The sequence below is a fragment of the Panulirus ornatus genome, chromosome 57 (genome assembly GCF_036320965.1).
Source record: "Panulirus ornatus isolate Po-2019 chromosome 57, ASM3632096v1, whole genome shotgun sequence".
NCBI lineage: Eukaryota > Metazoa > Arthropoda > Malacostraca > Decapoda > Palinuridae > Panulirus > Panulirus ornatus.
The window spans coordinates 5343501-5359924 of NC_092280.1; the positions used below are offsets into that span (position 1 = coordinate 5343501).

The 16424-nt window shown below is 41.6% G+C and overlaps 1 protein-coding gene across 1 annotated transcript in view; it reads left to right on the forward strand.

The window, feature by feature from the left end:
* Window positions 1-275: 275 nt before the first annotated feature.
* LOC139766125 (uncharacterized) overlaps window positions 276-16424 on the forward strand; it is a 51941-nt gene continuing 35792 nt past the window's right edge. The window contains exon 1 of the mRNA XM_071694349.1: window positions 276-592. The gene's annotated coding sequence lies outside the window, so the exon portion shown is untranslated. The remainder of the gene's footprint in view (window positions 593-16424) is intronic.

Consider the following 16424-nt stretch of genomic DNA (forward strand, 5'->3'; position numbering starts at 1 on the left):
TAGACGAACACGATACCAAAACGTCATGTTTTAGGGAATTGATGGCAACTCCAATGTCTGTCGTTTTCCAACACTTGCGGAAAGTAATGTTATAAAACCATGGGAGGGGTGGGGGTTCATAAGTACAGCGGGTCTTGCCTTGCTATTCAAAACATCAAGCCTGGAAATTCCCGGAACGTAATTGTAGTTTAAGTGTTTCCGTGCATGGTAGAGCTAGCGGGAGGGCTGCGGGCGGCGTGAGGTGAGGGTCTGGCTGGGGCCAGTCCAGCGCGGGAGGTTGGCGGGTTGGGAGTGTTGCTCCACCGCTCGTGGCCGGCACACAGACACGCCGAATTCCTCCGCTACTTATTTTTCCGCATCTTAATCGCTACGCCACTGTGGTCGGTCCTTACGTGTCATGGGGTGCTGTGAGCGTATAGAAAAATCATTAAAATCCCAGAGTGACAGAGAGAGGACGACAGAATAGTACTTAGTGAAAAGGCCAAGAGTTTTGCGTGACTGGACCTTACCAATATGGTACTGCCGAGCGAGCTATTCTTACTGATTATCGACTTAAAGTGTTTTCTCCCCTCCTACTCTTACCTCAGAAGACGTGAGTATTAATTCTAAATCAAAAGCAATGATATTTAGATTACATAATACGAGGGTTAAGGTGGTAAGTATATTATTATCCATTCAAAAAAACTACAACTGTATGATGGCATTCCTTAGTATTTATCTGTCGCTATAGTAAACTTAAAATAACGTAAGTGGATATCAAAGGAGATATGCAAAATGTCCGGAGTGTGGAAGGGCAGGATTGCATGTCCAGCTTAGATGAATTCTCCCGTCCACCGCTGGGTTAGGACAACTGTCAATAATAATTATGCCGTCCTGGTTAACCCCCCTTGAGCATGACGGTACGACCCTCATGCATGACGGGTACGGACTCTTGAGTACAACGTTACAGACTCCTGGGTATGATGGCCTGGACCTTAATCTCATGTGTCAAGTCAAAGACCAAGGTCATTAGTGCCCGTGGTAACGTACCCGTTGTGCTCAACGGGGGTCAAGGACGACACCAACAGTGGTATGTGCTGGAATGCATATGATGTCAGGTTGTGAACAGAGCTGATGGTTATGAGCGACAGATAATCTTGTGGATCAACTTGAGTGATGTACTCTATGTTCCTGTCCAATATTAATCATATAAGTCAACTGAGTCATCTGTATGTTTACCACATTAATTGGTTGTGGTGATGTGCCAAAACATAAACTTATTCTAACCTAAATAAGGCTGCCTACATAGATCACACCCCCAAGGACCTCTAGCTTAACTTATATATATATATATATATATATATATATATATATATATATATATATATATATATATAAGCATCAATAGTTAATACAACCAAGAGATCAATATTGTCTCAGTTCCTAAGGAGTAGATTACACCACTAATCTAAATCACTAGGTTTCGCCACAACAAGCAAAACCTAAACTTCCCCTCACTGTATACACATCAGCTCTCCTCTTTCTCCGTCATTCACACTGTCTTGCCTCAAGCCTCGACCTAAAAAAGCCTTGATCTCGCCTCATGCCTCAACAGCACCCACCTCTCTCTCTCACCCACACTCCACCCTTCCTTACCACATCACAATCTCAACTCTCAACTTAATATTTTAAAAGCCTATTCTAACCTGGCATCGCTGTTAGCTTTGGATACAGTGATTCAATCCATGAAATGTTACGAGAACACAATAACAGTTGTGGATCATGATTTTTTGAGCGATTTCTGATAAGGTGATAATGGTGAGGGTTGTGCACAGTAGGGGAAACTGTAGGGATGATTAATATAGAAGGTAATACACAAATAAAAATCCCAATCTCGATACACGTAACCATTACCACTTTGAAAATGTATGAAGTGTAGCTTGATTATAATATATTCAAATGATTAACAGAAAGCCGTTCACGCTTAACAATAAAAAAGAATTTAAAAAAATGGGTGGTATCTCCACCAGTCGGCAATATTGGGTCAGCATCATAAAGAAGTGACGTCAAGGAAAAAAAATATATATATATAGAGTCGAAAATAAACTTGTCTGTAAAATAACGTCTCGCTCCATCGGTACAGACTAGTCGGCAAAATAACTACTCGGTACGATTAGGAAAAAAAAGACATTGGTGAACTCTTGACGGAAATATAGATAATCATAACATGGAAAAGAAAATTAAGACGCTCATGAAAAATAAGTAATACATGTTAAATGACGTGACACTCGGGGGGGGGGGGGGGGGGGGATGCATTTCGCACGACTATCAACTTGTCACCTTGTGATTACGAGGCTATAATTCATAAGAAAAATGACGCGCCATTCACATACTAGAGGAAAACAACAGCTTGCAACACCATCTAATCCTACCTCTTGGAGAACCAAGTAATACAACCACCACTGCCACAACACTTGATAATCTCTCAGGGGATGAGGAAAATATACCAGGAAGGCGGGTGGAGGGCGGGCGACATAGCAAGGACGCCGGAAGCGAGTGAGGGAGGAGGAGTTCAGAGGCCCAAGCGTTGTCATTTATTGCGCAGGCATGATGATACAAACTATTACCTCACTCTTTTCAATAATGCTCTTAGATACGACATTTCTTCTTCAGTCTTCGCAACTGCATTATGTATTAACTGCGCAATGCATTTAAGAGATATACAATACAGAAAACTTTACAGTGAGCCATTTAAGAAAAGACTATATATCAATAGTTAACTAGGCTATATTAGGTAAAAAGGCATCGAAAAAAATTCTCCTTCCCAACATTCTAATAATAATTATTCTACTGTTTAATTTTTAATGTTATTAATCATCGATACATATTGTAAAATATAAGTATCTGATAATCGATATTCAAATATTCTTCCCATAAATTACTGAATATTCGACACCTTATATTTATCATCAAATGTAATACATAACTGATAGCCTTTATAAATAATCTATTTACAATTCGTAGGAAAACATTCTTGCAAAAACATATAATTCAGAGTATATTATTTCTCTATACAGAAAAAAATATAAATGAAGCGCTTCACGTTATTATTTGTCTAAAATTCTCCGTTCGGTGTCGTGGTGAAAATTCCTCAGTGGCGAGTTAAGTAGGTCAACGGTGGGCTGGCTATCTCGTGTTTGACCCTCACCTTCCTCACACGACACCCAGGTCATGATGTCCACACACACACACACACACACACAGGTGCAGCACGCTCGTGTTTACACACTATAGTCCATGTTTACGTAACAGCTGTTAAGTAAATTCCAGTTACGTAAATCATCTGCATTGGCAGCATTTACTCGAACCGCCCCGCCAGGCCGTATTTTACAAGATACAACGGTTGCATGTGTTACCGGACTCCGCCTTACCTGTGGTCAGTTACACCATGAGTGTATATATATATATATATATATATATATATATATATATATATATTAGAAGCTGCATAAAGGAACAACCTATTAGCACCGAATCTGTGCCATAATCACGTTGGCCATGAACAATTACAGGACAAACAACGCCATACCCTGGGGACACTTCACAAAGTCACTTCGCCCATCATGGCAGCGTGAACGAACTCTTCACATCGCGCCGCATTACAAAAGACTAATAAAAACCAATGGAAAAAAAATAATATTTGCGTGGCGTGAATAGCGCGCGAGGGTACACTTGCGCAGTATTAGGTTAGCTCTGCCCACACGAGATAAGGTTTGGTTGGGTTAAAACCCTCAAGGTCAGGTTCATACATCGTACCGTTCGAAACAGTTCCATAATTTCATTTTGGAAAACCATCCAGTCTCCCTCTTACACATGCACGGGTCTACAGGGAGACTTTCAGTTCCTTCGGTATTTGAAATATTACGGGCCATTTCCCAAGACTTGAGACATAGCATCGTGGCTAACCACAAAAGTTATGGACTCTGATTAAAAAGAAGCTTCAAAAGATAATTTCATAGCGTTTGAATGGCCTTCCAGGTGACAAGAATTTGTTTCGCGTTTGGGCATTCAATATACTATTCTTAAAACCTACTATTATCCCAGGTAGCAGGTCATATGTTCACATTAGTTATAAAACAAGCAACGGTGGTCAGGGAAATTAGTAATGCCCATCAAAAAGTACCTTACTGGAAAGTAAAGGGTTTGCAGATTAAGGAAGAACCGACCCACTGAAAGTGTATATCATAACAGATCACGAAAGAGCTTAAGACCTAACCACAGGGTAGACCACAGCGCAAAATACTTTGAATATGACGAACATGTCATGATGGTCCCTAAGACCTAGAATTATATACTGCAGTGTTATCAAACTTAAGCTAATCCGGTAATTTCCTTCCATTGTACTTCCCCACCGCAGAACGTCCCAGAAATCAAAGGAAAATAACTAAAATGTTGATAAAAAGAAAAAAAGAGATCTATTGCTTTTACATGATGGGAATATATCATTAATCTTATGTGGACTAGGTATTAGATTATTTGCGACCTTAAGATACTGACCTCGAAGACCAATCAGAAATTCATATATGTGAACAGGATTGCTAGTTATATATACATATATATATATATATATATATATATATATATATATATATATATATATATATATATATATATATACCGCAAAACTGCATTCACACAAATATAATGCCACCCTCAGTTCAAAGTCAACCTCCACGCACTATACTTTCTCCTCATCATCCATCATCAAACATTACGACCTCAGACTGGATTAAGCTTACACACTTGAACTCAGCTCAACTCTACTGTACATATAGTTTGAAGCAAAACTGCAGTTTCAGTTATAAAAATACAAAAACCTGCACTTTTAGTTAGTATAAAAAAAAACCCAGTCGTAACTGCTTATAACCATGGGGTTACAACTTCCTGTTGTGGCGGCACTTATCTAACACATAACAGGAACCACATACCAAGAAAACTAGGCTACATATCTGAAATGCAGGTATACAATGTACGACTATTTTCCCCAACTTCAGTTTGTATTTGCTGTGTTGACAAAGACCCGCAATATACCAAAATCAATCGTATGCTCGTCATATGATTAACATAATGACAATATGATCATTATTATGGCAGTATAATGCCCATTACCAATATCTCTTAGTAAATGTATAGTCGTTTCAGTACATAAGGTGCAAATTCACATTCAGTACATTACGTATAAGACTTAATTCCTCACAGTATTACGGGTCAAAACAGCCAAGCCCCCGACCCTATCCTACCTCACAAGAAACTTAAACTACTTTTACGTAACCTCAGCTGACCTTAGCATAACCCTACCCTACCTTAAAAGTTAATCTTTGCCTACCTCAATGAACCCTAGATTACCTTATAGTTACCCTACCCTAACTCATTCTTACCCAAGCCTAACGCAACTTACCTTAATCTGACCTCAACGCCGGTAAAATAATGTATGATCCTCCGACGTCAACTAGTCGGCAAAATAACCACTACAGAGTATCTAAGCGACACTTTTGTTAGTCAAACAGATCCTAAATGTTCCAGTGTGATTAATGAAATTAACACTGGGAATGAAACAAACATACAGTCCCTGTTTTACTGCAAAGTAGGTTTTTACATCAGATATTTCATAGGTGTAGCTAGATAAAAAAAAAAAAAGTGCTGTATAAAATATTAAAGCCAAATATGGAATAATTTCTCAATTGCTTGATTGGTATACTTATTCCCAAATTGGTTGAAGGTGTAATATAAAAAGTATCGATAACTCCGTAAAATACAATATATTTTACGAATACTTCCCAAATGACGGTATATAAGTGAAGGGCTGAATGATAATAATAATAATAATAATAATAATAATAAATAATCCACTAAACGAAAGACTAGGTCATCAATTATTCACCAGACGCCCGTGAAATATTTATCGTCTTGCACTGCTTTCGTCACGCTAAGTTTGGCTAGGATAAGCTTAGGTAATATGGGTCACACAGTAATTACATAGGATAAGGTGGTAATATGGGTCACACGGTAATTACAGAGTACCAGAGATATCTCATAATTACCGAATATAAATCTTAATGTATTCTGATGATACGGTTTAGCAAAAAACTATCATTGAAGCGTTTAAGATTTTTTTCACATTTGTGTTCTATAAATCTTAAAAAAGTAGGTGAAGAGTGATAAAGATATTTAGGTCAAGGTGATCAATTGTTCGCGAATGTTACGTGAAGTGGCTGAGAATAAGCCATTCTAACCTAGCGGAGTGTAACAGATGGGGGTAAAGCTATGCTAACCTAGCGGAATTGGCACAGGGATAAGCCATCTTAACCTCAGACGTAAGGTTACTGTAACAAAGTATTAGTTCAGAAAAATATAAATAACCACAAGCAATTTGTGCTACCGTGCATAGCGCCAATATTTACTGACCTTGTAAACAGAGAGAAAACATTACTGGAACAAAATATAAACGGCAGTACGACTCTTCCCAGCGTTACTTGTTTACCTTTTTCTAGGCACCAAGGACAAATATAAACGTTTATCAACCATTTCAGTTGGTTGAGTAAAACGTTTAATGCCGAAATAAGAAAAAGGGGGAAGGTTGGTAAATGTCTACCGTATATAGTTGGGTGATAATATAGCAAGAGCTTACATACTGGAGCGGTTGGATAATCCAGACATGCACGTACTATGAACGTACCCCTCCCCTCCCTTATTATCTAGGTACATCTGTCTACTATGGTCATCTTGGTGTCTTATTTTTTTATATAATCTTTATAATTCCTTCAGCAAGAATGTGAATGTAAAATGGGTCGGTAGTCTGTATTTACAGAACTTGCGCAGCAGTGGCCGATGACGAAAATTTTTAAGTGCAATTTGATTTAAATAACGGAAATATGGCTTATATACTAGGCTGTTAAGTGACATTTTTCAATGGTAAATATATATGCTGTTAAGTGACATTTTTCAGTGGTAAATATATATGCTGTTAAGTGACATTTTTCAGTGGTAAATATATATGCTGTTAAGTAATATTTTTCAGTGGTAAATATATATGCTGTTAAGTGACATTTTTCAGTAGTTTGTATAGGCTATGAAGTGACATTTTCAATGGTTTTATAACTCATTCTAACATCTTAAGTTTATGGATTTGTCTCCGCTGTTTAATTCCTGAGTGAGGTCACATGCTTGAGTCTGCTTTGCCCTTAGACAACATCGCACTAACAACAGTACTCGTAGAGTACACGAATACCTTTGAACAAGGCTGAAAATAACGCATCATTATACCGACACGATACAGCGGTAACCGTAGTGCGTATGATCACGGGGTTGTGTAGGGTAGTACAAGGTCCTACAGTGTTCGTTCAACTCGTGAATCATATAACCGCCACAGCTCGAACACCCGAGTCATGTACTGCTACTTCTCAGTCCGCCGTCTATGTACTGTCAGCGGCCAGTCATGTAATGCTACTTCTCAGTCCGCCGTCTATGTACTGTCAGCGGCCAGTCATGTACTGCTACTTTTCAGTCCGCCGTCCATGTGCTGTTAGCGGCCAGTCATGTACTGCTACTTCTCAGTCCGCCGTCCATGTACTGTCAGCGGCCAGTCATGTACTGCTACTTTTCAGTCCGCCGTCCATGTACTGTCAGCGGCCAGTCATGAACTGCTACTTTTAAGTCCGTCGTCCATGTACTGTCAGCGGCCAGTCATGTACTGCTACTTCTCAGTCCGCCGTCTATGTACTGTCAGCGGCCAGTCATGTAATGCTACTTCTCAGTCCGCCGTCTATGTACTGTCAGCGGCCAGTCATGTACTGCTACTTTTCAGTCCGCCGTCCATGTGCTGTTAGCGGCCAGTCATGTACTGCTACTTCTCAGTCCGCCGTCCATGTACTGTCAGCGGCCAGTCATGTACTGCTACTTTTCAGTCCGCCGTCCATGTACTGTCAGCGGCCAGTCATGAACTGCTACTTTTAAGTCCGTCGTCCATGTACTGTCAGCGGCCAGTCATGTACTGCTACTTCTCAGTCCGCCGTCCATGTACTGTCAGCGGCCAGTCATGCACTGCTACTTCTCAGTCCGCCGTCCATGTACTGTCAGCGGCCAGTCATGTACTGCTACTTTTCAGTCCGCCGTCCATGTACTGTCAGCGGCCAGTCATGTACTGCTACTTTTCAGTCCGCCGTCCATGTACTGTCAGCGGCCAGTCATGTACTGCTACTTTTCAGTCCGCCGTCCATGTACTGTCAGCGGCCAGTCATGTACTGCTAGTGCCTTGTAATTTTCTTTCTGTGAGTCACTGTTGTGGCAGGAGGTGCGGGTGGTCAGCCGGGGAGGTGTGCTGGGGGGGTCGAGGGTAATGCTGGACATGCCATACCTTAAGTCATGGTATACTGGCAGAAATGCCATGCCTGACACGCTCACTGTGTCAAGGTTGCATGACAAGATCTGATACGCCACATGTCAAGTACTCATGGCACATGACAAGGTGTCATGACACGTTGCCACTTCATTCATGACATTCAACACTTCCATGTCGCTTGGCACTACACATGCCACGTATTTATGACACCTGGCATACCTCAGTTGATGACCGTGGCACTTGACACCTTGCACGTACCTGGTGGTCATGACACGTGACCCCCCCCCCCCCCACCGTCTGGTGACTGTGACACGTGACGCCCTTTCTATACCTGGTGATCATACGATTCTACATCCTCCACTTAACTCTGACTTCCTCTATATGAAAGGAGACATTTTTTCCCTGTCTGTTCCTCATTCTCTCCAGCAACAAAGGTTAAAAAAAAAAAAAAATCACGCATTTTCTCTTATCACATCTTAAGTAATGTTCATTAAATGTGGCATATATGTCTTTTTCCTTGACAAAATACTATTCTCAAGGGGTCAGAGGTCACCAATAAAAGCACAATTCTGTGTTTCTGGTCATTTCTTGGTCACACTTGAGCCTCTGTTAACGAAATGTGGCATACAGCTCTTTTTCCCAAATGCCACACATAAAGCCAATGACAAATTTGTGACGACCATCCTTAACTACCATTAGAGGTCACAGGTTACTTAGAAGGAACAATGTCTTTGGCGGTAACCTGTTCTCTTTCAGCCAATGATGGTTAAGCTCGGCATGAAGGAACTGGTCAGTCATGTGGGTACGGTGGAAGATGTTGAGGTCAGCTCAATTACTAATAGTATTAATACGGTAGAGCACATCCTGACCTGGGCAGGGGAGGCGAGGTCATATGTACGTCCAGGTTCAGCCTCCACAGAACACGTCACTGGATCGAGACGATGTTGTCAAGAAACAGCTGATTTATTCAAATTTACAACAGCTGATCCGTATAAATATGAAACAGCTCATCCCTGTCGATATAAAACAGTTGATCCCTGAAAATATGACAGCTGATCCATGTAACAGTTGATCCATGTAAACATGAAACAGCTGATCCACGTAAATATGAAACAGCTGATCCACATAAATATAAAACAGCTGATCTATGTAAACATGAAACAGCTGATCCATATAAATATGAAACAGCTGATCTAAATAAACATGAAACAGCTGATCTATGTAAACATGAAACAGCTGATCTATGTAAATACGAAACAGCTGATGCATGTAAATATGAAACAGCTGATGCATGTAAATATGAAACAGCTGATCTATGTAAACATGAAACAGCTGATCTATGTAAACATGAAACAGCTGATCTATGTAAATATGAAACACCTGATCCATGTAAATATGAAACAGCTGATGCATGTAAATATGAAAACAAAAATGGCTTACCGCTATGGAGTTTTCAAATACATTTCTTTTTATCCTTGTGCTGAGACAGAACAACTGGTCACGCCTTTATTGCCATGACAGCTCATGGTATTACCGCTGTCATGCGACCTTATCGTGTCCATGAATCTACATGAAAAGGAAGATCCCTGACAGCGTTGTCATGGCTTATTTGTGTCGTCTACGTAACCAAATAGTTCATAAACTATCGCTGTTATGATTAAAAGGCTAATCACTGTTAACAGAACTGCTGGTCTGTGGTTATCCTAAACAAATGATCACTGTTAACGGGCATGAACAGGTGATTGCTCGCACACAGCCGTTCGCTGTTAGCACTGTCGCTAAACATCACAAGATCGTAATTGTCAATACATTTATAATCCTCTGATGATTCTCCAGTCTTAATATCAAATTGCCCATTACATTACTCCAAAGTAATGGTTGGCACCCGTTAAACATCACCTGGACTGTAAACATCATGGTCTTAAACATCAGTTGGAGATACACCGCACCCCCCCCTCCCTCCCTTCAAACATCAAATGGACCTTCAACATCATCCCTTCCCTTTTAAACATCAAATGCACCTTAAACATCACCCCTTTCCCCCTTAAACATAAGGTTCAAGACCTTAAACATCACTGTTCACCCCTTAAACCGCCGCCATTTCTCCACAAAAACATACACATTGAACCTTCCGTCTCCATCCGACTGGACCATTCCATGGATCACAAATTAGCCAATCACAGCTGCAGACGGCCGCTGGACACGAGGGACGGTCGGGGAACGCACTGGGTGGGCGGACGTCAGCGCCGCCCTTGGCCGATTTCCCAACTAATATGAAAAAAAAAACATGGCTCCAGTTATCATGTCTCGTAAGTTAGTGAATTATCATTTACCATAACGCACCGGGGATTGTGGCGCGCGCGCGTGTGTGTGTGTGTGTAATCTATTCTCTCAAATCATTTCGATGATGAAGAACTGCAAAGAGACGCCAGTGTTTGTGAAATAAAAGATTGAAAAAGCGTTGAGGAAGGAGGGAACGGAACAGGAGTTATCTACACGTCTCGGGAGTTCTTCCCCCTGGGACCCACTTACATTCGGTACACAGTACTGCCATCAGGCGACGTCATTATAACCAATTATCTCCTGTAATTACCCCCCCCCCCTTTCACCCCTCCCCCCAACGCAAGATTGTACACCCCAAGAGTCACGTAATACGAATGGTGTTACTCCATGTATTACATCAGTACCTCTCTGAGTTACCTCCTCCATGTACTACATCAATACCTCTGAGTTACCCCAACGTACATCAGTACCTTTACCTTCTCCATGTACTACATCAGTACCCCTCTGAGTTACCCTATGTACGACATCAGCACCTCTGAGTTACCTCCATGTACTACATCAGTAACCCTCTGAGTTACCACCATGTACTACATCAGTACCCCTCTGAGTTACCATGTACTACACCAGTACCCCTCTGAGTTACCCCATGTACTACATCAGTGCCCCTCCGAGTTACCATGTACTACGTGAGTAACCCTCTGGTTTGCCCTTACTGAGTTTCTACCTCGACATATAGATCTGGGTCACTCACTCACCCTCCTGGGTCACGCTAATCCCTTTCAAATTACCCGTGGGGGGGGGGGGGGGGTGGAGAGTTACGCCGGCCAGTGTAAACATACCATCGCCTACCGCGCGGGCGCGCGCACACACACACACACACACACACACACACACACACACACATCATGACTACAAGTACGACCTATTAACCCGCTGGGGACGAAGAAATAACCAGATCACGTCTTTTGAAGTACAATGACTTGGGTCCTTCGTGCGATGGCCTGACCTTAGACGTGACCCTGAAAAGATCAGGTTCAGACGCTATAGGTCATCTGCGCGCGCGCGCATGGGGTCGGTCGTCCCGGTGTGCATGAGAAATTAACAAACACGTCGTACAGTTGATTCTGAGCAACAAAACATAATAAAAATGGTGGTAAATGAGAAAAAAAAAATCTTAAAGACAGATGAAAAGTGTTTAATTTGAAAGTAAATAAAGCGTGTAAACACACGTGCTGGTGTAAAACATAAACACACAAGACACCTCTGAGGTTGTGACTGAAGGTTGTTGTGGTTGTAAATGAGGCAGTGATTTACAAAAGCATTATCTAATCAGGTACATGACCCAATGGAGTCTAAGGTTTCAGGAGGGGCACGGGTTAGGTCATGCTCAACATGGAGCGTTCTAGAAGAAAAACCCCACGAACGCTGGTGAGGTGAACCACACAAGAGGCGTCAGGGATGACCATAAGGTCAAAGGTCATATCAGGAGGTCGGTTGTACGACGGCCTGAGGGCCCCTCCCTCCCGTTGGCAAGGGAGACGGGCGGGACCTCCGGGGGATCTATGGCGTGGCGGGATGCCGGAGACCTGGAGCCAATGGCGCGTCAGCTTGGGACTCTTCCCATGCACGCCTACGTCAGCGTGGCGGCGTTCCCCCTGGGTGGCCGCTGTCTACCAACCTCCCCCACCACCCAGCATTTGAATCTACCACACTTCATATGCGACGACCAATTATCACCACGCTACACTAGTGCATTTTCACAATATCTTTTTATTTTTTCATCTTTGTCGGGGGGGAGAGAGAGAGAGAGAGAGAGAGAGAGAGAGAGAGAGAGAGAGAGAGAGAGAGAGAGAGAGAGAGAGAGATGGCGTGCAGGAGGTGGTGCAATATTGTCTCTCAACCTCCGGGGTTGAGCAGGGGGAGGGAGGGATGCGCCAGTCACGTGAGAACAGACGGGTCATCTTCATCACCACGCCAGAGGTAACGGCCACAATTGTCCGGTTATATTATATATGGCCTCCTCATTACGGCCGGGAGACACAGAAATGTCTGGCTAGGAACCCCGTGGGTCCGATGTGTGTGTGTGTGTGTGTGTGTGTGTGTGTGTGTGTAGCAAGCTCAGACAGAGATCGCTACAACGCGTGGTGACTGCAAGCACCCACACACACACAGACGGCTCGCTATACCGTGCGTTGAGAACAAGCACCACACAAAAAGGGAGGGGGTACTACAGTGTGTGCTGGCAGCAAGCACACGCACCTCCCCTCCTCCTCATTATGTTTTCTAATATCCACCTTCCTTCATGGTCATCTGTATTCTTTGCTCTTCCTCCAAAACGTAGATTACTCTCTCTCTCTCTCTCTCTCTCTCTCTCTCTCTCTCTCTCTCTCTCTCTCTCTCTCTCTCTCTCTCTCTCTCTCTAAATCCTCATTCCTAAATCTCATTTACGACCTGAGTTCTATAATGATCTTTTTTTTTTTCCCCATTACCGCATCATTACAGTATGAAAAGAGGCGAGGTAACATAGAAACACAGAGGAGGCCCCATGCTGCCAGCCATGGTCAAAATACAAAGGTCAGGTTCGAGTCCGAGCGAGCCACACGGAGAGCATGTTAATAAAAAAGAGTGCGAGGCTCCATTGGTGGCAACACAGGAGGAAGGAATCACTGCAGACATCGCTTGTCATGCACACACACACACACACACACACACACACACCTTCTAATATAAAACTGTCTGTGATGCACGTCTGAATATATATTAATAAAAAAAACAATTTCACGACTTAATATGTTTTGCATACTTTCTTGTGGGTATAAATATATAAACATGTTATGACACACACACACACACACACACACACACACACACACACACACGGAGCAGCGGCTACACACTGACCATTTTCAACTCTTCACCAAGATACAGTTTTGATTCAAGCTTACTGTATAAGATAAGGGGAAGGGGTTGATTCTATAGGGGACAGTGTTGCTTAAATCTATTACCTTATTGAGGGGAAATTGACGAGTAATCAGAGGAATTCAAACAGAGCATACGAGGCTGAGGTTTACTATAAATTTTGTATAAAAAAAATCAATGCCAGAAAATGTGAATAAATGAAATTAAGCGAAAAAAAGATTAAAACAAAATTTCTATGCAGAATGACAGTGTACGAAAAATCATATATATATATATATATATATATATATATATATATATATATATATATATATATTATTTTTACTGGGAGGCAACTCTAATAACTGAAAAGCCTGCAGACCTGCCTCAAGCTTTTCCTGGATAAATTATTTATTCTTCCCTTGCATTTTTTTATGATCATAAGTTTGAATATGCCCATCTGGAAGGTCATGTTAGTTATCAAGGATGTTGCTAAAAAAAATTTTTGGGTGACGATAATCGTAAACTTTCAAGATTAAAATTTAAAAAAAGAAAACTTTCGCACTGCCAAGCCCAGAGGTGAGGTATGCAAGAATTTGAAACAGAAAATGGAGTCTGACGAGATAAATTTCCAGGCCTCGGGGGCTGACAGGAGGAACCCAGGATAAAGGGGATTATGTGGGTCTTAGGGTGGATGGGCGGGGGGGGGGAAAAATAATGAGAGCATTAAAGGATAAATGACATGGAACGATAAAGATAGAGGAATCATTTCAAGTTATAAAGTTACAACAGTCTGTGGATGATGTAAACACACAGCAGAGAGATCAGAAAATGTATCGTCACTTCGAAGAGAAAATGGGGTGAGTGAGAAACATAATCAAACGGATGATAACAAAATGCAGCTGAGGAGGATTTAAAAGGAATGTAACCAGAGGAAAGAAGGAAGAATGAATGAAAAGCAAGAGAGGAAAAAAATGGGGGGAAAAAAACAATCTCTTTATGCCCAGAGATGACAAAAAAAAAAAAAAAAAGGCGGATAGAAAATGGGAATTCAGGACTTGCTGAACACAGACGGTGGGGTAACGACTGGCACAGTGGACACAGACAGACATCTGGACACAGATACATGGGGGGGGGGGGGGGGTGAATCACCGATCAATGAAGAGATAATCGTGGACTGTTGGAGACGAAATCAATTCGGGCGGTAAGTGGTCAATAAGGTGGAAAGGTTGAAATAACTGCAGTATTTTCCACGATTATTGTACGTTGGAAAAAAAAAAGGGGGGGGGGAGGTTTTTCGACAAAAGACTATTGGAGGGTGACGAATCAGCACGTCTGGAACTAACAGACGAGTGGGTGGCAGCAAACTACAACCAGTAGGCAGTTAAGCAAGAGATTCACAAACGTAATTTGGCGGGAGATCCACACACGTAAATTGGCAGGAGATTCACACAGGTATATATATATATATATATATATATATATCTCCCTGGGGATAGGGGATTGAGAATACTTCCCACGTATTCCCTGCGTGTCGTAGAAGGCGACTAAAAGGGGAGGGAGCGGGGGGCTGGAAATCCTCCCCTCTCGTTTTTTTTTTTTTTTTTCCAAAAGGAACAGAGGGGGCCAGGTGAGGATATTCCGAAAAAGGCCCAGTCCTCTGTTCTTAACGCTACCTCGCTAATGCGGGAAATGGCGAATAGTTTGAAAAAAAAAAAAAAATATATATATATATATATATATATATATATATATATATATATATATATATATATATATAAACACCCATATTCATACATATACATATCAACATATACATAAACACACATACATATATACACATGTACACATTCATGCTTGCCTTCATCCATTCTGTCGCTACCCCGCCCACAGGAAACAGCATCGCTACACATAAATAAGTCTTCTATATATCCGATGTTTCTCTCCCGCTTTACACAGTAATAAATAGTCACTCATCATGTAGTACAAATTCGTGTCAATACAACAATAAAGACACCCCGAGTAATGTTCTCGCGTGGCGTGACTGAGCGGTGTTTAGGTCAAATAATGGACTTCTGCCAAATATGGCCGGGTCGGCAGAAGCATCACTGTGAATATTAGACAATATCACGGCCGGGGGCACCGGGTCCCACTGAAACGTCCAGAATGCCTCGTAAACCATCGATCACTCGGCATTTATATACATTTTTTACAACTCGATAACTAGAAACTTGCAGTGAATCATACACGTAAATGTTGAATGTCCTAGACGAAAGAACCATCGCACCTGCACTTAACTTCACTCCGTCACTTTTCGCCCAACAAAACACAACGTTCACTGTAATCACGACACAAAACGCGTTTACATATTGATCAAACACTTTAGTTCTCCTCGACACTCATGACTGTTTTGTGTCTGTTTATAAATACTACGAATTCAAGGGCCGACCATGACTGTTACCTGAAAGCTGCTAAATTACAAAACAAAAACAAAATGAAAAAAAAAAAACCGGAAAACTATATATAACACGTACAGTGGGAATCAGATCAATATATTCGTTTTCTATAAATAATTACGAACAATACTCGCATTTCCTTGGATAACTATTATATATATATATATATATATATATATATATATATATATATATATATATATATATATATATATATATATATATATATACACACACACACACACACACACGAAGTACTATTGTTAATGTGTGTGAGTGTGTGTGTGTGTGTGTGTGTGTGTGTGTGTGTGTACAGGTTTACCAAGGCCTCTTGCCAACATGGCAATGACAGCCTGGTCTCTGGTGTGTCATTACTGCCACAGGTAAGGACGTGTGCGTTCGGTCAGCCC